The following is a 24,817-nucleotide window of genomic DNA, read 5'->3' as shown; positions in this document are numbered from 1 at the left end:
GTGGAAAGATGGCAAGGTCAGACGTAAACCAGTGTTTACGGCATCTGAGGGACACACGGGCTTGGCCTCTGTCAACCTCATCTCCTCTTGCGGGAGGTTCCGACGGAGCTGACGGTGTTCACCCGTACAGTTCCCATTAGCAGCAGCATCTAGGCAAGATCAAGCCCCGTCCTCAGGGGAGAGGGCAGTGCTCTCCATGACCTTGAATACTTGCACCTCAGTTTCAATAACTGTAAATCGGGGTTGGTAAAATGCACATGCAGCTTGTTCTGAATGTTTGCGGACGATGGACCGGACATGGGGGTTCTCCTCCCTCCTTCCCTCCTGGGAATCCCTCGTCCTCACCCCCACCCCACACCTTTATCCTTTCACCACGCTCTTCCCTCTGCCTGGCTGCTCTTCCTCGAACTAGAATGTCCCCTAAGGCAAGACCAGGCCTTATTCAAGCGTATTGCACAAAATACACCCTTGGATGCACTGAGCTGAACCACAAACGGAAGGGGAAGAAGACAAAATTCAGAGTAGAAACTGCAAGTAACCAAGGATAAATGTCTGAGACACATGAAGGACTTCAGTTACTTAAACAAAATCACACAACACGAAGCAGATTACTCAAGCTGACAGATGGCATCCAGCTACATAGTGAATTTCTATTTTAGGATATTTCAGAATGTACTTCTACTTTACTTATTATTGTATTTCTATTTTAGAATATTGTGTTTCTATCTCACCATATTTCTATACTGCCGATCCTACAGTGTCTAGAGTCGCTGACGAACGTGTGATACTGGTTTTAAAGGACAGAGAAAAGTTCCTCCCCTTTTTCCTTAGCTTTTGGGGCCAACTCAGCGGAAGTCCGAATGTGCTCCGACCCGAGGAGCCAGGGAGCAAGATAACGACTTCTGGTGAAGCTGTATATCCTGGAGGTCAGTTTTGGTTTTGTTGACAGAAGAAGCTGATAAAGAGATATGTCCATTTCTAAAACTTTCTGCTTCGGTTTTTAGATTAAGTCAACGGTATTGGATTTTGTCAGAGCAGACAAGTTCTGAATGTATTTCCACTTCTTCAAAGTCGGACAAAAAGCAGCACCAGAAGAACAGAACAGGGTCCACAACAGAGTCCGGAAGCCAGGGAACTCCGGAGGGAAACGATCCTCACTCTTCTTAGAAAGTTATGGGAACTGGTAAATACCAGAAGTTTCTGATGAGAGAAAAGCTGCCCAGCATGGCTCTGAGCACCCAGCGCCCGCGAGGCCCAGGGAACCTTCTGGGAACTCCTCAGCAGCCCGCACTCAGGATAATGACTTGGCCGATACAGTTCAGCCTCCTGCAAGGTGAGAAGCACTTTTTTGACATTTGTATGAATAACACTAAGGTACAAAGTGAGCGTGTGCCTTCCGCTTTTCCTGCTCGACTAACAATGGATGCCTGTTCTTCTCATTCTGTGTTCCGCTCTATGGCAAATTAGTCAAAGGGAAGAAAAAAGCTCAAATCTGGGATATTCAATATAATATTTTCATTGGCTTCATCCTTCTCCATAAGGATAAGGAGAGAGGAAAAGGAAACACTTCTCCTGAGCAGTTCTAGTTAGATAATGGACATGTCACGTGATAACTTTATTCCTATCGTTTCTCTCCAGCGTTATTGGCCTGTGCACGGCCTGCATTAGGCACTTTGGGGAGACAGCTGACTAGGACATAGCTCTTAACCCTTAAGGAGTCCAAAGTCTTTGGGGGGGATGGTGGACGGCAAGAGGCGTTCCCCAATAATCACCCAGGAGACAGAATAAGAGCCGGCACCGAGTGCCGTGTGGGGGAGGTTGCAGCTTCAAAGAAGAAATGCAGTTAGCACACTCAGGAAGTAAATGGAAGCTGAGCTTTGCAGAACTTTTTTTAAATTCAAAATTTAGTCTTAGCCTCATAATTAGGAAGTGCAGGTTTTGGAGTTGGTGGAAACGGCCAGCACTGCTCACCAGCTGTGCAACACTGAGCTCCTCGACCGTTTGCTTAACGCTTCTAGCCTCCATTTCCTTCTCTGTAAAAGAGAGGTGGCCTTGGAGATGCAGCGGTGAATTCTATGTGTTTAGTTTCACTCTTTTCTGAATCCCCTCTGAAACCACAGTAAAGAGATTTAAAAAAAACAAAAACAAAAAGTACAAATCCATGAAGAAGAGAAGAGCAGGGAGGAGACAGCAATAGAAACATCTGGAGGCTGGAAAGCAGACGGAGGCAAAAACGAGAAAGCAGAATGCAAACAACCAGCCGTGGGAAAAGCAAGAAGCACGTGGTTAGTCCTGCAGACCCCGGGAGCTCAGGAAATGGGGTACGAGGCGCCCCAGCACCTCCCGGCGCCCAGTAGGGGGAAGCGGGGGGACGGGCAGAAGCTCTGAGCAGCAGGCCAGTCCTCCATCCCCTCCCCCATCCACCCCGCTGGCAGCCGGTCCTAACAGGCCACTGGGGGCTTGATTCTCTGGGAAGGGTCAACTTGAACCGGGATCTGAACTGGGGGCGGCCAGCAGACACAGGCGAAGGCAGGGGCTCCACAACCCAAGCACAAGCGGACATTCGGTGAGTTCCTGCATCTGGAACGCTGACTCCCAGCCTGGAGCTTCTTCCCTGCAGAACACGGAGTTCTGGGGCTCCCTCCCTCCACCTCTCCTTCCACGGCAGGGGGTTGAAACATTTTATCTGGGGGGTATCTTCACTTAAGAAGAAGGAAGCTCTCAAGCACTGAGGGTCAGCATATCAGGAGCCCATCCGCACCCCTCCCAGCCTGATCTCCACAAGGAAGCCCAATGGTCATCTCACCCTTCTGCCCAAGACCGCAGTCAGCCTTTTAGTTCCTCACTTTTACACAAAAGTAGACGACCCCAAGTCACAGACCCCTGAGGAAGGCAAGCGGACATCAAACAAACGAATACAGGAAGCTGGACGTGGAGAAAAGAATACACAGGAGAAAGAAAGCCACAAAGCCAGCAGGGGAACGTTATTAACATCCTTGGAAAGAGAGGACACTGCACTCATGGAAAGAGATGAGCAGGCCACCAAAAGGAGCATTCAGGGAACAAAAGCCTCTCGGGAATTAATAATATGATCACAAACTTAGCAGAGGGGCTCGAAGATAATCTTCAGGAGAAAGAAATGAAAAGACAGCGATGGGAAATGCAAGACGACAGAGAAGAAAGCAAGAGGACCAGTCCGGGAGGGAGACTCACCCAAATGAAGCCGTCCCAGCAGAGGGCTGGGAAGACAGGCCAAGGGGATTAGCCGCGAGAGGACTCAAGAATATTTCCCAGAAATGAAGGCTGTAAGTTTCCAGGGTGAAAGAGTCCACCACCTTCCCAACGAACGGATGGATACAGCCCCACATCGAGGCAGATCACTGGGAAATTTCAGAACACACTGGGGGCAAAGAGAAGATGCTACAGGATCCTATGAGCTTTCAGAGGGGGGAAAACACGTCACATGGAAAAGATCCAGCGTCAGAATGCTTCTGGACTTCTCAACAGCAGCACTGGAAGCGAAGGACCTTTAAAATGCTGAAGGAAAATTACTTCCAACTCCTAACTCTGTATTCAGATAAACCATCCATCAGGCAGGAGGGCGGGAAGCTTCCTATTCTTGTAGTTGGGTAACCGTGTCTCTCTCAGACTCTAGAATCCTTCCCGCTGTCACACGCGGTACTGATGTTATATTGGGGGTGATTATTGGGGACCATGGCCTTTTATGGAGTTATGGAATTTAACTCACGGCACCCTTTCTAGACGTCTAACTTATAGTGCAGCGTTAGAAGTTGCTTGCACTTCACTGGCATCATGTTAATAGTTTCATAGAACTTTGCGGGCCAACTTTAGGACCGTGTCATCACCAGCTATTATTCAGACACAACGCTGCTATAAATTGGAGATTTTGTTGACGCTGATGACGGTGGCTGACACTCCTTGAGTCCTCACCATGTGCCGAGCACGTATTAACTCATTTCATCCTTACAACCACTCCACAAGGGAGGCACTCTTCAACGTTTACTTTGCAGAGAAGGAAACAAGTACAGAGACGTTACAATAATGCGCCCAGGGTCACCGAACCAGCTGCCTGGGGTTTGAATCCAGCCACCAGCTTCCAGTTTCTGCTCCTAACTACCGCTCCTAACTACCATGCTATAATCCTCTGTATAACTTACTGCGTAACATCTCCCAGGGCTAATGTTTCCCTGCTTTCAATCCAACCATCAACGAGTTAGCGATTTGATAATCTAGTTTCTGAATCACCTGCAAGCTGTTTTTCCTTCCCAGTTTATCTACATTAAGAGGAGACGGCCTGTGGCATGAATATAATTCTTTGCTAGAGTCTTTAGTAAAGTTTAGAGATGAGGGGAAAAAAACCCAGAATTATTCTGATTTGCTTTTAAAGTAAAGATTGGAGGTTTAACGTAACGGCAAAATGAAATCCAGAGGATTACTGGAATTCCTAGTACTCACGCTGCTAACGGTTTGCATATTTCATGGAGAACTGTCTACTCCTTCCGCTGATGGAGGCGCTTCTGTAAGCGTCTTCACGTTGGGCCACTTGAGAGGAAGTGCTTGAGTGCTTAGCCGAAGACCTCAGACCCAAGACCCAGTTCCAGCGCCAGTTATCAGCCAATCATTTTGTTCTGTTTTGTTTTTTAAAACTGACTTTATTGACATATAATTGGCATAAAATAATCTGTACCTATTTAAAGTATGCAATTTAAGGGTCTGGCCCCGTGGACGAGTGGTTAAGTCAGCACGCCCCGCTTAGGTGGCCCCGGATCTCACCATGCAGACATAGCACCGCTCATCAGGCCATGCTGAGGCAGCGTCCCGCACAGCAGAACCAGAACCAGAAGGAGCTGCAACTAGAATATACAACTATGGGGCCGGCCCCATGGCCGAGTGGTTAAGTTTGCATGCTCTGCTTTGGCAGCCCAGGGTTTCACCAGTTCGAATCCTGGGCACGGACATGGCACTGCTCATGAAGCCATGCTGAGGCAGCGTCCCACATGCCACAACTAGAAGGACCCACAACTAAAAATACACAACTATGTACTGGGGGGCTTTGGGGAGAAAAAGGAAAAGTAAAATCTTTAAAAAAAATAATATACAACTATGTACTGGAGGCTTTAAGGGGAAGGAGAAAAAAAGAAAGAAAAAAAAGATTGGCAATAGATGTTAGCTCAGAGCCAATCTTTAAATAAATAAATAAAACATGCAATTTGATAAGGTTTGACATACTTTGACATAAGTTTCACACCTGTGAAACCACCATCACAATCAAGATAGTGAACACATCCATGACCCCCAAAATGTTCCTCGTGCCCATTTATAATCTCTCCCTCTTGCCCCCGATGCCTCCATCACCACTGGTCTGCTTTCTGTCACTACACACCAGTTTGCATTTTCTAGAGTTTTATATAAATAGCATATACAATATGTACTCATTTTGACTGGTTTCTTTCACTCAGCATAATTATTTCAAGATTCATCCACGTTGTTGCGTGTATCAGTAGCTCATACCTCTTTGTCGCAAAGTACTGTTCCAACGTGTGGGCAAGCACAGTTTGACTATCCATTCACCTGTGGGTGGACATCTGGATTGTTTCCAAGTTTTGGCTATGACAGAGAGCAGCTATAAACACTCACGTACCGTCTCCATATGGACATATGCTTTCTTTCCTCTTGGCTAAATACCTAGGTATGGGATTGCTGGATCAAATGGCAGATGTTTGTTTACCTTTTTAAGAAATTGCCAATCTGTTTTCCAAAGTGTTTGTATCACTTTACATTTCCACCAGCACTGCATGAGAGTTCCAGCTCCTCCACATCATGGCCAACATTTCGTATGCTCAGTCTTTGTAATTTTGGCCATTCCCCTGGGCGTGCAGTGCTATCCTACCACCACTGCAGAAGCTGTGAGAAACAGCAGCAGGGGGGTTGTAGGGTCATTTGCCTTGTCCTGATGACTAGTGATGTTGAGCATTTTCACATGCTTATTGGCTATCCATCTATCTTCTTTGGGGAAATGTCTGTTCAAATCTCTTGCCCATTTAAAAAATTACAGGTGAAATTTTGAGAGTTTTTACTGTATTCTGCATTTATCAGGTTTATGCTTTACAAAGATTTCTTCTCAGTCTATAATTCGTGTTTTCATTTTGATGAAACTGTCTTTTGAAGAGCAAAAGTTTTCATTTTGATGAAGTCCAACTAATTCATTTTTTTCTTTTATGGATGGTGCTATTGCTGGCATAGCTATTAAATCTTTGCTTAATCCAAGGTCACAAAGATTTTCTCCTGTGTTTTCTTCTAGAAGTTTTATAGTTTCACATTTTACATTTAGATTTATGATCTATTTTGAGTTAATTTTTGTATATAGTGTGAGGTACAGACCAAAGTTCCCTTTGGGCATATGGATAACCAATTGTGCTGGCACCATCTGTTGAAAAACATTGTCCTTTATCTACTGAATTGTCTTTGCACCTTTGTAAAAAAGCAGTTGTTTTTATTAGTAACAAGTACGAAATTTTATCAAATGCTTTTTCCGTATCTATTGAAATGATAAAAAAGCTTTTCCTTTTCATTCTGTTAAAAGAATGAATTACATTAATTTTTTACTATTAAACCATCCTTGCATTTCTAGGCTGACATTCACTTGGCTATGATATAATAGTCTTTCTATATATTGTTGAATTCAATGCCCTAAAGTTTTGTTTAGAATTTTTGCATCTATGTTCACAAGAGATATTGGTCTTTAGTTTTCTTTACTCGTAATGCCTTTGTCTAGTTTTGGTATCAGATATTGCTGGTCTCATGGAATGAATTGCAAAGTATTCCCCCCTCTTAAATTTTCTGGGAGATTTTATGTAGAACTGGAATTATCTATTCCTTAGATATTTGGTAGAATCTACCAGTGAAGTCATCTGATCCTGGGGTTTTTTGTGGAGAGCTCTGAAACGACAAATTCTATTTGTTTAATAGCTGTATGGCTACTCAGGTGACCTATTTCTTCTTGAATTCAGTTTTGGAAGTCTGTGTATTTCAAGTAATTTGTCCTTTTCATCTGAGTTGTCAAATTTGTTGGCATAAAGTTGTTTATAATATTATCTTGTTACCCTTTTGATATCTGTAGAATCTGTAGTAATGACTCTCTCATTGCAGATATTGATTAATCTGTGTCTTTTCTTTTTTCTGGATCAGCCAGGCTAGAGATTTATCAATTTTATTGATCTTCTGAAGGAAGCAGCTTTGTGTCTCATTGATTTTCTCTACAGTGGTTTGGTTTTCTATTCATTGATTTCCACTCTGATCTTTACTATTTTTTTTTCTGTTACATTGGGTTTAATTTGCTCCCCTTTTTCTAGTTTCTTTAGGACATTGATTCGAGTCCCTTCTACTCTTCTAATATAGGTGTTTGGTGCTATAAATTTCCATCTAAATACTGCTTAGCAGCATTGCACAAATTTTAATATGTTGTTTTTATTTTCATTCAGTTCAAAATACTTTCTAATTTCTTTTTTGGTTTCTTTATTGACCCATGGGTTATCTGGAAGAGTGTCATTTAGTTTCCAAATATTTGGTGATTTTTCAGTCATGTTTATGTTATTGATTTCTAATTTACTTCCATTACGGCTACAGAATCTACTCTGTATGACTAGAATCTTTTCAAATTTATTGAGACTTGTTTTATGGCCCAGAATATGGTTTATCTTGGTAAATTCTCTGTGTGCGCTTGAAAATAATGTATATTCTGCTGTTGTTGGGTGGACTGTTCTCTATATAAATGTCAATTAGATCAACTCAGTTGATGGTGGTGTTCAAATCTTCTACTATATCCTTGCTGATATTCTCCATATTTGTTCTATGAATTGTCTCTGACTATAATTGTGTATTTGTCTATTTCTCCTCGCAGGTCTACCAGTTTTTGCCTCATTTATGTTAAAGCTTTGCTATTAGATGCATCAACTTTTAGACCAGTTCGATTTTCCCAATGAACTGACCCCACTGTTTCTTCAAATATTTTTTTATGCCCTCCACTTTTTTCCCCAGGGTCTCCAATTATACATAGAGTAGGCTGCTTAAAGTTGTTCTACAATTCACTCATGCTGTTTTCATTTTTTAAAATTCTTTTTTCTCTATGTATGCCATTTCAGACAGTTTCTATTGCTATACCTTCAAGTTCACTAATCTTTTCTTCTGCTATGTCTAATCGGCTGTTAATCCTATCCACTGTATTTTTAATCCCAGACATTATAGTTTTCAGTGTAGTAACAATTTGTATCTTTTGTTATGTCTCCTCAACTTTTCAAACATCTGAAACACATCATAATAGCTACTTTAATGTCCCTGTCTGCTAAATCAAATTTCTCTATCAGTTCTAGGTTTTGTAGGTCAGTAGTAGGTTTTGATTTATCAGGTTTTTTCTGCTCATTATGGATCCTCTTTTCCTGCTTTTTTGCATGCCTAGTAATCTTTGATTAGATGCCAAATATTGTGATTTTATCTTGTTCAGTGTTGGATAGTTTTGTATTCCTATATTCTTTTTTTTCCAGCAAAATAACTTTATTTCCTAACACATGGTAAATATATACATCCAATATTTACTTACCTTACACATTTACTCACTAACTGCTTCCTCAGAAGTTTATCAACTGCTTTGATATTTAAGCATGTACTAAGAGTTATCTCAGTTGAGATATGAAAAATGCTTTTAGATGGATAACATGTATTATTGGAATATATTTTGAATATATTGGATTGGTCACAGCAGAAATTGCTTGAGTTATGTTAGTTCTATAAATTTAAAGCTTTGAGAGGCTACTACTTTTGTATCTAATACTTCCAGACGAACAGGATGTGGCAATATAAGCTTGTATTCCAGAGACATTTCCTTAGTTTTTCTGGTGATGGAACCACTTATCCACATCTGTTGGGACTGTGCAGGCAGACTCACATGGCCGTGGTAAAGCATCCACAGTGGCTTTGGCAGCATCAGGATCACACTTGAAGGGACTCTCAGACACCCTGGTATTCATGCAACTGATTCCTATTCCATCGATTTTCTTTGTCACCATTGCTCTCCACTAGTCATGAGTGCTTTTAATTATATAAATTGCAAAGTCCTTATCTTTAAATTCTGCATGGAAAGCAAACTGGTTCCCTGGTTTTCCATCAGGAAGCTTGTACCTTCTAAACCACAGTAGCTTCCAGGTAACCAGGTTTCAGCCGCTTGACATCATTAACATCATTATAATTGGCTGCATCAGGATCATCCACATTAATGGCAATGACTTTCCAGGTGGTTTCCCATTCATCAATCATAGCCAAGATGCCCAGAAATTTCACCACGATTATTTCACCTCTTGAGCACACCTTGCTTCCAATTTCACACACATCAATTGGGTCATGTTCACCACAACAGCCAGTGTGTTTGTCATTATGTCCTGGGTCTTCCCAAGTCTGAGGGATGGCACCATAGTTTCAGATATATCCTTTACAAGGGAACAAATTTGCCACATAACGAAGTTTTCCTTTCATCATTTCTTGTTTAATTGGTTTGAAAGGGTCCTTTGTAGCAATCTCCATCTTTGTCTTAGACCAGAGTGGCGCTTCAACCACCGTGTGGAACACATCCTCATCTGCATAAATTGGAATATCACGAAATGGAGAGAGAGATATATAGTGCTTTTTCATTTTTGAGGAAGACTCAGTACTTGAGGGTGAAGGGCGCGGTGTGCTCCTTGCTGCTGAAGCCTCTCATGCTGCCGGAGACGAGTGGCCACCACTGTGACAGAGCCACAAGCTCACAAGCAGTGCCCAGTGACGAGGAGAGCCCTCTGCTCTGCGCCTGCACACAGCAGGGACTGGACCCCCTATGAATAGTCTTGATCTTTGCTCTGGAATGCAGTTACATTACTTGGAAAAAACCTCAATCCTTTCCTATCTTATTTTTGACATTTGCTAGGCAGAAGCACGGCAGTATGTAGTCCAGCATACTCACTCCCCACTACCGAGGCAAGATCCTGATGAGTACTCTGTCCAATTCCCCTTGAAGTATGAGGTTTTCCAGACTGGCAGGTGGAACAGGCACTGTTCCCGGCCCCGTGTGAGTGCCAGGCACTATTCCTGGCCCAGTGTGAGTGCCGGGCTCTGTTCCCTCTGACCCTCTCAGATGGTTCTCTTCTTGGCCTCCGGTAGTTTTGCTCATATCCATGTACCAGTCAGCACTTGAGCAGACCTCCAGAGCGCTCTCTGTGTGGCATCCTCCTCTGGTACTTTGCCCAGGGAACACTAGACACTTGGGTCTCTCCAGACTCTCAGCTCCATCTCCTCAACTAAGAGAGTCTGCCAAGCTCTGCTTGTCCCCCCTCCACCTGCACCGTAGCCTGTAAACCCTCTCAAGTCCCACCTCTCTCAAGCAGCAGGCTCTGCTACTCCTCCTTGGGCGAATACCCAAGATTCTGATATGTTTTCTCGGATGTACACCTGAGAACCTGATAATAGCTCCTGTGTATATGCCCAAGATCCTAAAATACCTCCTTCTCCTAAGATATACTCAAACCCCTTCCTAAACCCAACACTGACACCCATCCAAAAACCCGTGTTTATCAAGATTATGTAAGAGTGTTCAGAGTTCATTCTGAATCTTAGAGGGTATGATACTATCAAATTTTCACATAAAATGTCAGTTCTGATGTAATGTTAGGATTAATGAAAGCTGACTAGAACAGGAAAGGAAGAAGACTAGCAGGCCATCAAGCAGATTATTTTTATCTTTTTCATATTATTTTTAAAAGAACTAAAGGGATGGCAAAATGATAAAAGGATTCATCCACTAGGAAGACACGACGATCCTACATATGTATGTGCCAAATAGGAAAGCCTCAAAATACATGAAACAAAAACCAACAGAGCTGAAAGGAGAAATAGATGCATCCATCACTATAGTTAGGGACTTCAACACCTCCCTCTTAGCAACCAACACAATTAAAAGACAGAAAGTCAGCAAGGTTACAGAAGATCTGAACAACATAATTAACTGATAGCACTTCACTGACATAAACAGAACACTCCATCTAAGCACAGCAGAATACAGTTTTTTTCGAGTGCGCACACAACATTCACCAAGCCAGATCACATCCTGGGCCATTAAACAAACATCCACAAATTTTAAAGAATTGAAACCTTATAGGGTATATTTTCTAACCATAATAGAATCAAACTAGAAATTAGTAATAGAAAGATAACAGGAAAACCTCTAAATATTGAAAATAAATCAATACACTTCTAAATAATCTATGAGTCAAGAGGAAGTCACAAAGCAAATTTAAAAATACATAGAAATGAATGAAAATAAAAATACAACATATCAAAATATGTGGGATGCAGCAAAAGCAGTGCTCAGAGGGAAATTTATAGCATTACGTGCTTACAATAAAGAAGATGAAAGGTCTTAAATCAATAATCTAAGTTCCTACCTCAAAAAACTAGGAAAATAATAGCAAAATAAACCCAAAGTAAGCAGAAGGAAGGACATAATACAGAGCAGCAATCAATAAGATTGAAATCAGGAGGGGCCGGCCCCACGGCCGAGTGGTTAAGTTTGCATGCTGTGCTTTGGCGGCCCAGGGTTTCACCAGTTCGAATCCTGGGCGCCGACATGGCACCGCTCATTAGGCCACGCTGTGGCAGCATCCTACATGCCACAACTGGAAGGATCCACAACTAAAAATACACAACTATGTACTGAGGGGCTTTGGGGAGAAAAAGGAAAAATAAAGTCTTTAAAAAAAAAGATTGAAATCAGGAAAACAATAGAGAAAATCAATGAAACAAAAAGCTGGTTCTTTGAAAAAAATCAACAAAATTGATAAAACCTGTAGCAAAATCGAGAAAAATAAAAAGACAACATACATATCACCAATATCAGGAATGAAATAGGAGATCACTATAGATCCTTCAAACAGCAAAGAGTTAATAAGAAATGACTAGAAACAATCTAAGACTCATAAATTCTACAGCTCTGAAGAAACTGACCAAGTCTTCAAAAACTACAAACTACCAAAATTTAACCAAGATGAAATGGACAATCTTAATAGCTGTATAACGATTTAAAAATTGAATCTATGATTAAAAATCCCCTGAAAAAGAAATTTTTAGGCCCAGTTGTTTTTATGGAAAATTCTACCAAACATTTAGAGAGGAATTAACACCATACCAATGTTGTACAATCTCTTCCAAAACACAGAAGAAGAGGAAATACTTCCCAACTCATTTTCATGAAGCTAGTATTACTCTGATATCAAAGCCAGAAAAGCCAATAGAAAACAACAACAAACAAAAAACTACAGACCAATTTTGTTTGTGAGCTTAGACATAAAAATCCTCAACAAACTATTAGCAAATCAAATCCAAAAACATACAAAAAGAATTTACACATGGCCAAGTGGGATCTATTCCAGGTATGCGAGACTGGTTTAACATTCAAAAAGCAATCATCAATTGGATAAAGAAGATATGGTATATATACACAATGGAATACTACTCAGCCATAAAAAAGGACAAAATTGGCCCATTTGCAGCGACATGGATGGACCTCGAGGGTATTATGTTAAGCGAAATAAGCCAGACAGTGAAAGATGAACTCTATATGACTCCACTCATAGGTGGAAGTTAACATATTGACAAGGAGAACTGATCGGTGGTTACCAGGAAAAGGGGGGGGGGTGGGGGGAGGGCACAAAGGGGGAAGTGGTGTACCCACAACAAGACTAACAATAATGTACAACTGAAATCTCACAAGGTTGTAATCTACCATAATATTAATAAAAAACAAAACAAAACAAAAAACCAATCATCATAATCCACTACATCAACAGACTAAAAAAGAAAAATCAGGGGCCGGCATGGTGGTGCAGCGGTTAAGTTAGCACGTTCCACTTCTCAGCGGCCCGGGGTTCACCAGTTCAGATCCCAGGTGCGGACATGGCACCACTTGGCAAGCCATGCTGTGGTAGGTGTCGCACGTATAAAGTAGAGGAAGATGGGCACAGATGTTAGCTCAGGGCCAGGCTTCCTCAGCAAAAAAGAGGAGGACTGGCAGTAGTGAGCTCAGGGCTAATCTTCCACAAAAAAAAAAAATTTAAAGAAAATCATATAATCATATTAATTAATGCAGAAAAAGTATTTTACAAAATCTAATACCCATGCATAATAAAAACTCAGAGCAAGTTTGGAATAGAGAAGATCTATCTCAACTTGGTAAAGAACACCGACAAAAGCCTTCCACCATGTTCGAGGATGGAAGGCTCGATGCTCTCCCCCAAGATCAGGAGCAAGGCAAAGACGCCCACTTGCACAACTCCGTTCAACATAGTGCTAGAAGTTCTAGCCACTGTTAACAAGGCAAGAAAAAAACCAAAGGCATACAGATGAAAAGGAAAAAATAAAACCATCCTTATTTACAGATGATATGATTGTCTAGGTAGGAAATCCCCAGGAATCCATAAAAAACTTCTTGGAACTAGTAAGCGAGTTCAGCAAGGTTGCAAGACCAACACACAAAAATACATTATATTTCTATCTACTAACAGTAAACATGCAGAAACGAACATTTAAAACGATGCCATTTACAGTCACTCTAAAGAAAACGAAATACTTAGGTAGAAGCTTAAGAAAACAGATACAGGATCTGTATACTGAAAATTACAAAGTGCTGATGGAAAAGGTCAAAGAAGACCTAAATAAAGAAGAAACATACCCTGGTCACGGATTGGAAGACTCAACACAAGAAAGAGGTTAATTTTCCCCAAAGCAAAGGCCTAACACAGTTCCGTCAAAACCCCAGCAAGATTTCTCGGAAACACAGACAGGTCTCCTCTTAAATTTATACGGAAAGATACATGCCCCAGAAGGGTTACAACCACCACGACAGAGAAGGACAAGGTGGGAGGAATGACGCCACCCAACCTGAAGACCTGCTCAGTAATCAAGACAGCGCGGTGTTGGCGAAGGGACGGACACACAGACCAATGGAACAGACCGGAAAACCCTGAGCCAGACCCACGCAAATATGCCCAACTGATTTTCGATAAAAACGAAAAAGCAATTCAATGCAGGAAGGACAACGTTTTCGACAAGGGGTGCTAGAGCAAACGGACATCCACGATAAAAAAGTGAACCTCAACGTAAGGGTCACTTCTTACACAAGAGTTAACTCACAACGGATCATGGACTTAAACGTAGAATGTAAAACCATAAAGCTTTTAGAGTGAACATAGGAGAAAATATTCAGGATCTACGGCTAAGTAAAGAGTTCTTAGGGTTGACACTAGAAGCATAACTCCTAAAAGGAAAAATCGATAAATTGGATCTCATCAAAATTAAAAATGGTCTGCAAAAGACCCTATGAAGAGGATAAAAAGACAAGCTCAGTTTGGGTGAAAATATTTGCAAACCACTTATCTGACAATGAATTAGTATCTCGAATATATAAAGAACTTTCAAACATGAACAATTAAAAAAACAAAACTACAATTAGAAAATGGGCAGTTAGAGTCATTTTACCAAAGAGAACATACAGATGACAAGATAATCACAGGAAAAGATGTCCCACATCATTAGCCGCTAGGGATCTACAGATGAAAATCACAATAAGATGTCACTGCACGAGGGGCCGGCTCCGTGGCCGAGTGGTTAAGTTTGCGCACTCTGCTGCTGCGGCCCAGGGTTCGGATCCTGGGCGCAGACATGGCACCGCTCGTCAGGCCACGTTGAGGCGGCGTCCCACATCCCACAATTAGAAGGACCGGCAACTAGGATATACAACTGTGTACAGGGGGGTTTTGGGGAGATAAAGCAGGAAAAAAAAAAAAAAAAGATTGGCAACAGTTGTTAGCCCAGGTGCCAATCTTTAAAAAAAAAAAAAGATATCACTGCACGATTATCAGAACAGCTAAAACAAAAGATAGCAACGCCACCAAATGCCAGTGAGGACGCAGATGAAGAGGAGTGCTCAGACAATGCTGGGGGGAACGTAAAACGGGACAGCCACTCTGGACACCCACTCTGGGTGGTTTCTTATCAAATTAAACGTACAACTACCATCTGACCCGGCGAGTGCCTCTTGGGCATTTAAACCAGTGAAATGAAAACTTATATTCACATAAAAACCTGTACACACACAAAGAGTACAAGTAACAAAAGAAAAAAAATTAATAAATTGGACATCAAAATTAAAAATTTTTGTGCTATAAACACTACCTCGAGAAAGTGGAAACACAACTCACCAAATGGGAGAAAATATTTGTAAATCATACATCTGATAAGAGACTCGTATCCAGAATACCTAAAGCACTCTTACAACTCAACAATAAAAAGAAAATATCCTAATTGAAAAATGAGCAAAGGATTTAAACAGACATTTCTCCAAAGAAGATACACGAATGGCCAGTAGGCACATGAAAAGAGGCTTGGTGTCCTTGGTCATGAGGGAAACACAAATGAAAAGCACAATGAGGCACCAGTTCACGCCCACCAGGAGGCTGTATTTAAAAAGACAGACAATGTAACAAGCATCGGCAAAGATATGGAGGAACTGGAACCCTCACACATTCGCTAGCGAGACTGCAAAACGATGCTGCCATTTGGAAAACAGGTTGGCAGCTCCTCAAAAAACTTACACACAGTTACCACATGACACAGCAATTCCGCTTCCAGAGAAATGAAAACAGACATCTACACAAAAACTCAAACATGAATGTTCATCACAGCCAAAGAGTGGAAACTACTCAAATGTCCACCAACTGATTAACGGATAAATGAAATGGACTGTATCTATACAATGTATAATATTTTTGTCAATAAAAGGCAATGAAGTATTGATTGATGCTACAACATGGAAGATCCTTGAAAACATTATGCTAAGTGAAAGAAGCCAGTCACAGGAGAACATAGAAGGTACGAATCCATTTTTATGAGATGTCCACGATATGCAAATCATAGAGACAGAAAGCACATCAGTGGCTGCCTAGGGCTGTGTGGGGGTGGGGGGTGCAGGGAATGAGGAGGGATCAATAATGGGTATGTGGTTTCTTTCAGGGGTGATGGAAAAATTCTAAAACTAGATTGTGGTAATGGTTGCACAACCCTGTATGTATAAGAAAAGCCATGGAATTGTACACTTCAAACCAGCGTTGTACGGTATATAAATTACATCTCAACAGAGTTATATGAAACAAAAACTGAAAACCAGTACACAAATGTTCATAGCAGCTTTATTCATAATAGCCCCAAACTAGACGAGTGGATGTTTCCACCAACTGTATACATCCACTCTATGGAATACTACGCAGCAATAAAAAGGAATGAGTACTGATACACCCAACAAGTGGGACAACTCTCATGGGAGTTATACTGAGTGAAAAAAGCCAATCCCTGAAAGTTACATACCACATGATTCATTATATAACATTCTTGAAACGACAAAGGGATAGAAATGGGGAACAGATTGCCAGGGATAAGGAAGGGGTGGGGTGGGAGGGAGAGGGTGAGTGTCAGGGGCAGCTTTTACGAGGGATCCCTGGGTGTGAACATGTTCTGTATCTGGACGGCATCAATGTCGATGTCCTGACTGTAAGACTGGGCTGCTGTTTGCCAAGACCTTCCCACTGGGGGACACTGGTAAAGAGGACTGGGCATCTCTCTGTAATATTCCTTACAACTGCATGTGACGCTACAATTATCTCAAAATTTTTAACTTAGAAAAAGTACTAATGGGCAGGTAAATTAGGAGTGATATTTTAAGAATAGGTGAGCTGTTACTCATATTTTCTGATCTGCAGCTTTCAGAATCCAAACATGGTAATAAATGTAGCTAGGATATATACTGTAGAAACTGTCTTTTTTGTTTGCCATTTCATTTTTTATTTGGAGGTAATTTTACTTACAGAAAAGTTGCACACACAAAATATTACAAAGAACACTGTAAACCCTTTATCATATTCACTTACGATTAACATTCTACCAATCTGCTTTTTCACTTGCTTTTTCTTTATGGGTAGATAGCCATGGCGTAAGTGTGTGTGTGTGTGTGTGTGTGTGTGTGTGTGTGCATCTGGGGGTAGTTACTTAAGCATGGCCCCAACTCCCTCAATACTGAAGGATGTGCTTGCTAAGGATGGCGATGTTCTTTCACATACCACGGTGCCCTTACCAGTATCAGGAAACATAACAAAGACACCACACTTTAATCTATGATTCACAGTCAAATTTTGCCAGTTGACCCAATAATGTCCTTGATAGCATTTTTTTCCCTCCAGTACAGGATCCAGCCTAGGGTCAGATAATGCATTTTGTTGTCATTTCTTTTAGTGTTCTGAAACACTTCGAAAGCTGTTATTTCTCTTTTACAATATTGGCATTTTTAAGGAATACCATTTCTACCTCTCCTTCCATTTCCAAATAGAACGCAGAAACCGCTTTAGTACTTATTTGTACTCAATTCTCCTTTCGGTTGGTACCTGCACAGAAGGAGCAACAGTGGATGAGGATCTCTCACTGGCGGCGTCCTCGTCCCCTCTGAGGCTGCCTTCCTCCACAGGCTCCCAGCCTCTCTAGCAACTTTCATGCCCTCGGTCTTGTCAGTTTGCCAGTTGGAAACGCTGACAAGCCTTTCCTCTTCGGAACTAGAGGTTCCCGGAGCTACACAGCTCCAATTCCTACTCACCACGACAAATAAAAGAACACTAGAAATGTAATTATTCTGTAAATCCCTAAGTAAGAACAGAGTAAAAGAACAGAAACAAAATCTACCCAACACTGATTTTAAGCAGCCTGACATAGTTCAGACATTTAGCAAATGTTAGTAACAATAAACCAAGCGCTTTCTTCACTGGCCTGTCTTAGAACAAATCCTTTTCTAAAGAAACAAGGGTGAATGCAACTTAAAGTGACAAGAACACTAAGGGAACAGAAGCAATCTGTTTAAGAAAAAAAATTTGAATTTTCTGCTATAAAGTAAAACTCTGCATAAAAATAAGAGAAACAGGAAACCCACTAAGAGTTTATTCATAAGACCCAGAGCTGGCGATCTGAAGACAGAGACAGACATGCCTCTGGGGTAACTGATTATGTGCTTCCCGGTGGCCAAATTCAGGAGCGAGCCTGCTGAGGAGCCTGTCAGAGCAACAAAGCTTTATGTGCAGACGGTTCCCTGTGGCCACCCTGCCAACAAGAGGGCATATCTGAGCCGGGAACAGCTGTCAACATGCCATGTACCCAGCACGCCCTGAGATGACCTTGGTGTTTTACGTCTGCACAAAGTTACAGCTTAGGGTCCTTAGCATGGTCTGGTTTGTTTGTCTGCTGTTCGTTTGGAAAGACCGTTTTCTTCTTAAATCACTCGCATCCACCCATCTCCACCCCGACACACAGCGTCACTCCCTCCCACCTGGACTCCGGCAACAGCCTCCTCTTGTCTCCCTCGCAGGCTGTCTCCCCTCTCCAAGGGTCTCGGGGTTGCTGCCAGGTGCATCCCAAAGTACAACCCTCATCAGACCACCCTCTGCTTAGAGACCTCTCTGAAAAGCGCAGTTCCAAATACCTGGGTTTGCAGGTAAGGAAACAGACCAAGAATGAGCAACATCCAAGGTCACGCAGCTGCTTAAATGCCAAGCTAGACCTGAAGTCACCGCTCCCCTCGCCCCCTCCCCCACCCCTGTCCCCACACGGCGCAGGGCTCTCGCTCTCCCATCGCGCCACCTTGCCTGCCGGAGTTGCACACCTTCAGGACCTTTGTAAGCCCTGTTAGCCTCATGACCAGCTGGCAGCTTCTGTCCCTGGCCCCAGACAACAGCCAGAGGGAGGCTTTAACAGCTAAATCAAGCGTGTCACATCCCCTCCTCCCGTGGGGCTGCTTTCACATGGAGTACAACCAGAACCTTTACAATGCCCCCGAGGTCCTCCACGGTGACCCGCTGCCACCTCTCCTCTGGGACCTCACGTCCTCCTCCTTTCTGGGACATTCCTTCCTCATGCTCCTTGCACGAGCCTGGCCTGGCTGCCTGCTCTGCCAGAATTCTCCCCATCCTGGCGTCTGCCCAGTCACGCTCTCACTTTCTTCCAGTCCTTCCTCAAAGGTCACTTTCTCAGCGAGGCCACCCTTGCAGCCCTCCCCTTCCCTGGTGCTCCTGACCTGCTCACCGACTCCCCGACTCCATGCTTGCTTCCCCCCCTGCACTTAGCATCTTCAAACACACCAAGCCGGGTACCAGCTCCCTCTGCTCATCACCTGTCTCTCCCACCAGTGCTGGCTCGATGAGAAAACGGATTTTGTGGGGTTTGCCCCCTTACATACCCATAGTGCTTAGAATGATGCCCGACACCGAGAAAGAACTTAATAAATATTTGATGAAGTTTGATCCTGAATAAATCAATCTTCTCTTTATTTCCCTTTGCAAATCCTGTATTCTGGTCAAAATAAACTACTCAGCATTTGCCAGACTCACCTCATGCTTCCCAGCCTCTATACTCTATCTTACTCCTTTGCCTGGAATGCCTCCCATTCCCACACATTTAGCATGTCCCAATTGCCCCCAAAAGCCTTCCTGGATCCACTCACGGGGAAGGACCCCCTCCCTCCTCTGCATCCCCACTGCTCACATCACAGGTATCAACTGACGCTTTTTCTGCCCAACTGTCCGTAACTCCTTAAGGCCGAATTCACGTCTGGCACGGTCCCCTCTCATACACGGCAGGTGTTCAATAAATATTGACTGTGAGTCAATCTAACACTGGTACATTCTGAACATTGTTCCTTTTCTTACAAAAAAAAAAAGCACTCTTACCATTTTAAATAATGAACCTATGAAAGGAGCTTACACAGAGGAGACCAGCCGTGTTTACAGGGCAAAGGCTGGGTGTAGAACACATGCTTTTCTAAAGAAACAAGGAAGAATGCACCTTAAAGCAACAAGAATGCTAAGGAAACAGAAACAACCTGTTTAAGAAAAATATAGAAATTTCTCCTGTAAAGTTCCTGAAGTGCATCCTAGGACATTCTGGGGGAGGGTGCATTTAGGGGCTGCAGGGCCGTTTCAACTGTCTGTCATCAGTTCTGAGAGGCCACAATGTTCAGCTGAACACAGCTGACATGCCTCAGGTACTTCGTGTTGCATGCCATATCCCTCGAGGGGCACAGGTGGCCTTTCAAATGAGAATTACACCCTCCCGATTGTGTCTCTTCCATGAACATGGTATAGCCATCTATTTATTGGGCTATTTTTAATTTCTCTCAATAACGTCAATTTTCTGAGTAGGTCTTGCACAACTTTTTTAGATTTATACCTAGGTGTACTATATATATATTTAATGTAATTTTTAATTAATAGACTTTTTTAGAGCAGTTTTAGGTTTACAGAAAAACTGAGTGGAAAGTACAGAGTTCTCATATACGCCCTCCTCTCCTCACTTCCCCTCCATGGTTTTTCTATTAGTAACATCTTGGTACATTTGTTACATTTGTTACCACTGATGAGCCAATAACAATATATTATTACTTACTAAAGTCCCTGGTTTACATCAAGGTTCACTCTTGGTCTTGTACAGTCTATGGATTTGGACAAATGTATAATGACATGTAGCCACCATTACAGACTCATACAGAGAAGTTTCACTGCCCTAAAAATCCTCTTTGCTCCCCCTATTCACCCCTCTTTCCCCTAACCCCTGGAAACCACTCATCTTTTTACTGTCTCTATAGTTTTGCTTTTTTCGGCCTCTGAAATAGTTGGAATCATACAGTATGTAGCCTTTTCAGATGGGCTTCTTTCAGTTATATGATACTTTCGATAATAATGTCAGTGATATCTTTGCCAAAATGTTTCCCCAAGTGGCTGTACCATTTTCCATTTCCATCATCAGTGTATGAGAGTTCCTGTTGCTCCACATCCTCAGCCACTCTTGGTCAGTCTCTAATTGTAGCCCATTCTAGTCGGTGTGTAGATATCTCTGTGCCACTAATAGTGGTATCTACTACTATTAATTTGCATTTTCCTAATGACCAATGATGCTGAACATCTTTTCATGTGCTTACTTGCCATTCAGTGCCCTTCTTTTGCCCATTTTTGCTTTAATTCTTAATTGGGTTGTTTGTCTTCTTTTTATTGAATTGTAAGAGTTCTTTATATATTCCAGATACAAGTCCTTTGTCAGATATATGTTTTGCAAATATTTTCTCCAAGTTTGTGGCTTGCCTTTTCATCTTGTTAAGTGTCTTTTGATGAGCAAAAGTTTATAATTTTGATGAAGTCCAATTTATTTTTTATTTTATAGTTCATACTTTAATTATTTATTTTTGTGAGGAAGACTGGCCCTGAACTAACATCTGCTGCCAATCTTCCTCTGTTTTATGTGGGTCACCACCACAGTGTGTGGCTTACGAGGAGTGCTAGGTCCATGCCCAGGATCCGAACCTGCAAACCCGGTGCCACTGAAGTGGAGTGCAAGAACTTAACCACTGTGCCACCAGGCCAGCCCCATATAGTTCACACTTTTTGAATCAGTTATAAGAGATCTTTGCTAAACCTCAAATCACTAAGATTTCTTTATGTTTTCCTCTGGAAATTTTATAGTTTAAACTCTTACAATTAGGTCTGCCCCATTTCAAGTTTTTCTTCTTTTTCTTTCTGTAAATGTAGTGTAAGGTGAGGGTTGAGGTTTGTTCTTTTGCATATGGCTATCCAATCGTTCCAGTACCATGTGTTGAAGAGAGTATCTCTCCCCACTGTGTGACTTGGCACTTTGTTGAAAATCAATTGACCATATGTGCAGGTCTATTTCTGGACTTGCTATTCTGTTCCATTCTCTGTATTTTTTCATATCGATACCATATTGTCTTGAGTACTGCAGCTCGATCACGATTCTTGAAATCAGGTAGTCTAAGTCCTCCAACTGTGTTCTTTTTCCAAGTTGTTTAGTTATGTTTCCACATAACTTTAGAATCAGCTTGTCAGACTCTACAGATAGGCATGCTGAGATTGTACCCTGATCGCTTGGAATCTGCAGATCGTTGTGGGAAGAAGGGCTTGCAGACTCCACTGTACAGGTCTCATGCATTTTATCCCTACGCATTTCATCTTTTTTGATGCTTGATTACTTTTTAAATGTTAAACTAACCTTGTATTCCTGGAATAAATCCAACTTTCAGAACATTGAAGATGTCTTTTCATTGTCTTCTGGCTTCCATTGTTTTGGTTGAGAAATTATCTCTGAATAGTTGCTTCTTTGAAAGGCTTTTGTTTGTTTGTTTTTTTAACTTCTAGCTTCTCTTAAGATTATCACTTTGTCTTTTTTGCCAGCAATTTTATGATAGTGTGTCTAGGTACGGATTTTTCCTTGATTCTAATTCTGCTTGCAGTTCTTTGGGATTCTTGAATTTGTGACTTGACATCTTTCATCAGTGTTGGAATAACTTCAGCCACTCTCTCTTTAAATATTGCCTCTACTCCATTCTCTCTCTCTTATCCTCCTAGGATTCCAATTACACATATGACAGAATTCATCACTGTATCCTCCATATTTTTATTTCCATCCTTTTGTCTCTTTGTGCTTCATTTTAGATTTTTTTTTCTAACCTATCTTATAATTCACCAACTCTCTCATCAGTTGTGTCTACTCTGCTGTTACCTCTACCTCCAGAGAATGTACTTTCAGTTTTTGCATTTTTCAGTTTTATAATTTCTACTTGGTTATCTTTCAAGTCAATGTCCTTTTTAAAAATACAATGTCTAGTACTCTACCAAAATTACCAACCTTATCTTACTTCTTCTTGAATATAGTAAGCAACGTTATTTTAAAGTTTCTGTTTTACAAGTCTAATATTTAGAGTCATGTGGGTCTGTTGCTATCATCTATTATTTCTGCTGGTTCATGAGGTCTTCTCTCCTCGTAGGTTTCGTTGGTTTTGTTGTGTGGCATTAGTGTACACAAACAGTCTTGATTTGCATAGTAGTGCACGACCATAAAAAAAAATCATGCAAGCAGAAACGTGCAAAGTGATTTTATTAATTAATGGCAAAGATTACAACTGCTCCTTGATCTTTAAAATTTTTTGTCAAAACATGAAACATCTCTTATTATCAGTCGTAAATGCACAGGGAAATAAAAAATATGGTAAAACTAGTGTTTATTTAGTACATTGTAATTTAAAACATTAGGAGCACTGAGAATTAAACTGTTTTATTTCTTCGTAAAAAACTTATCAAGAATAGTTCGAACCAGGCTTGCCTTCTCATTGTATAACTTCCAGTACGGAGTGAAGATCTTTTCTACGCCTTAGCGAACGGTCATACTTCTCAGCCTGGATCACCTTCCAACATTTTATCCTTTGCACTTTCAATGTCATGAACTATCTAGCGAGTTCCTTTCAAAGCGATTTTTTTGCTGGGATCACTTCCTCTAGGATATCTTCATCTTTTTCATCCCAACTGCTTTCTTTGTTTACGTTTAGTCACTTTCACTAAGTCCTTCTGGCTGCCCATCTAGAGTCTCGAATGTCAGCAGTGTCCACATTTCCATGGTCCCCTATTTTTTCTACAATTCCGTTTACATCTGATTCTTCCAGAATTACCATTTTTCACTTATTTTATTTCATATTTCATTTAAATAAATGCACTTTCATCTTTGTTGGCCAATTCCTCTTCCACTTTTCCGTTTTCATAAAATGCCACGTGGGCTTATCACTGGGAGACAAGGAGGCAACACAACTATGCACTTTGCTCTCTGCGCGGGAACAGAATGACAGACTGCAGTGACCAATCACAGACTGGCTTTGAAAGGAGTGACGGGATTGGTCACTGATCCTGACGCACGTCTGTGATCTGTGTCGTGATTTGTGGAGAGCTGACAGCAGAGCCTGTGCTCTATGCAACTGCTCATAGTTCTTATGTCTGGTTACTGAAACTTGAGCCGCGTTGTTGGGTGACTGGTGTTACTATTTAACTACCTGTGGTCACTGAAATTCGTGCATCATGGAACTATGCAAAGCAAGGATTGCCTGTACTTGAAAATGTGTTCTTAGAAATAGAGGCCTTGGTGCTGCTTTGTTCCTGCAGAGAGCATATCCGTTTGCTTCTGCAGGGATGGGAAGCCCTAGCGATCTGGGATCACCTTAATCCAACCTCAAGGATTGAGATTAGGTAGAACCGGGCGTCAGTCCTTGAGCAGCTGATCCATTTCCAGATCACCTGTACTTCTAGAGGGCAGCTTTTTGGGGTCCCAACCCAAAGTTTGGGATGTTTACCAGGGTTTTCCCTTCTCACAGGTTTTATATCCCAAACTTTGACTCCTGGCCCCACAGAAGTGCTACTAGGTTCTTAAGTGCATCTTCCATAAACTGGCCAACACCCAGAGACAAAATGACCCCAAATGTCAAGTTTCCATCTTCTCCAGACCTCAGCCTGGCAAGGGTTCACTACCTCATGAGCTCTCCAACACCTCGGCATGTGTTTAACGACTCTGTCCACCTTTTTGAGTTGACTTCCAAACTACTAAGCCATTACCAGAAATGGAGCCAGCATCTTAACATGTACAAAGCACTCAATAGTCATGAATATTTATCAGCTCCACAGTTTGAAATGGTGCTTTTTCTCTTTATTTTTTTACTTCCAGAGCTACCAAGAAGTATTTCTGTCTCTTCAATGAAATCCATAGACTGGAATATAGGGAAACAATTAGATGTTCTTAAGGTTTTCCTCAGATTCAGGCAAACAACAGCTTCCTAATAAAATTTTAGGACAGAAAAATTGTCATC

The 24,817-nt window shown here is 41.7% G+C and overlaps 1 protein-coding gene and 1 pseudogene across 22 annotated transcripts in view; both read right to left on the bottom strand.

Annotated features, from left to right (window-relative positions):
• PPARA (peroxisome proliferator activated receptor alpha) overlaps positions 1 to 24,817 on the bottom strand; it is a 66,350-nt gene that overhangs the window by 29,129 nt on the left and 12,404 nt on the right. The window lies entirely within an intron of this gene.
• Positions 8,776 to 9,890, bottom strand: LOC138921201 (inorganic pyrophosphatase-like; annotated as a pseudogene).

This window comes from Equus caballus, chromosome 28, assembly GCF_041296265.1.
Source record: "Equus caballus isolate H_3958 breed thoroughbred chromosome 28, TB-T2T, whole genome shotgun sequence".
Taxonomy (NCBI): domain Eukaryota; kingdom Metazoa; phylum Chordata; class Mammalia; order Perissodactyla; family Equidae; genus Equus; species Equus caballus.
This window is presented reverse-complemented; position numbering and strand designations above follow the sequence as displayed.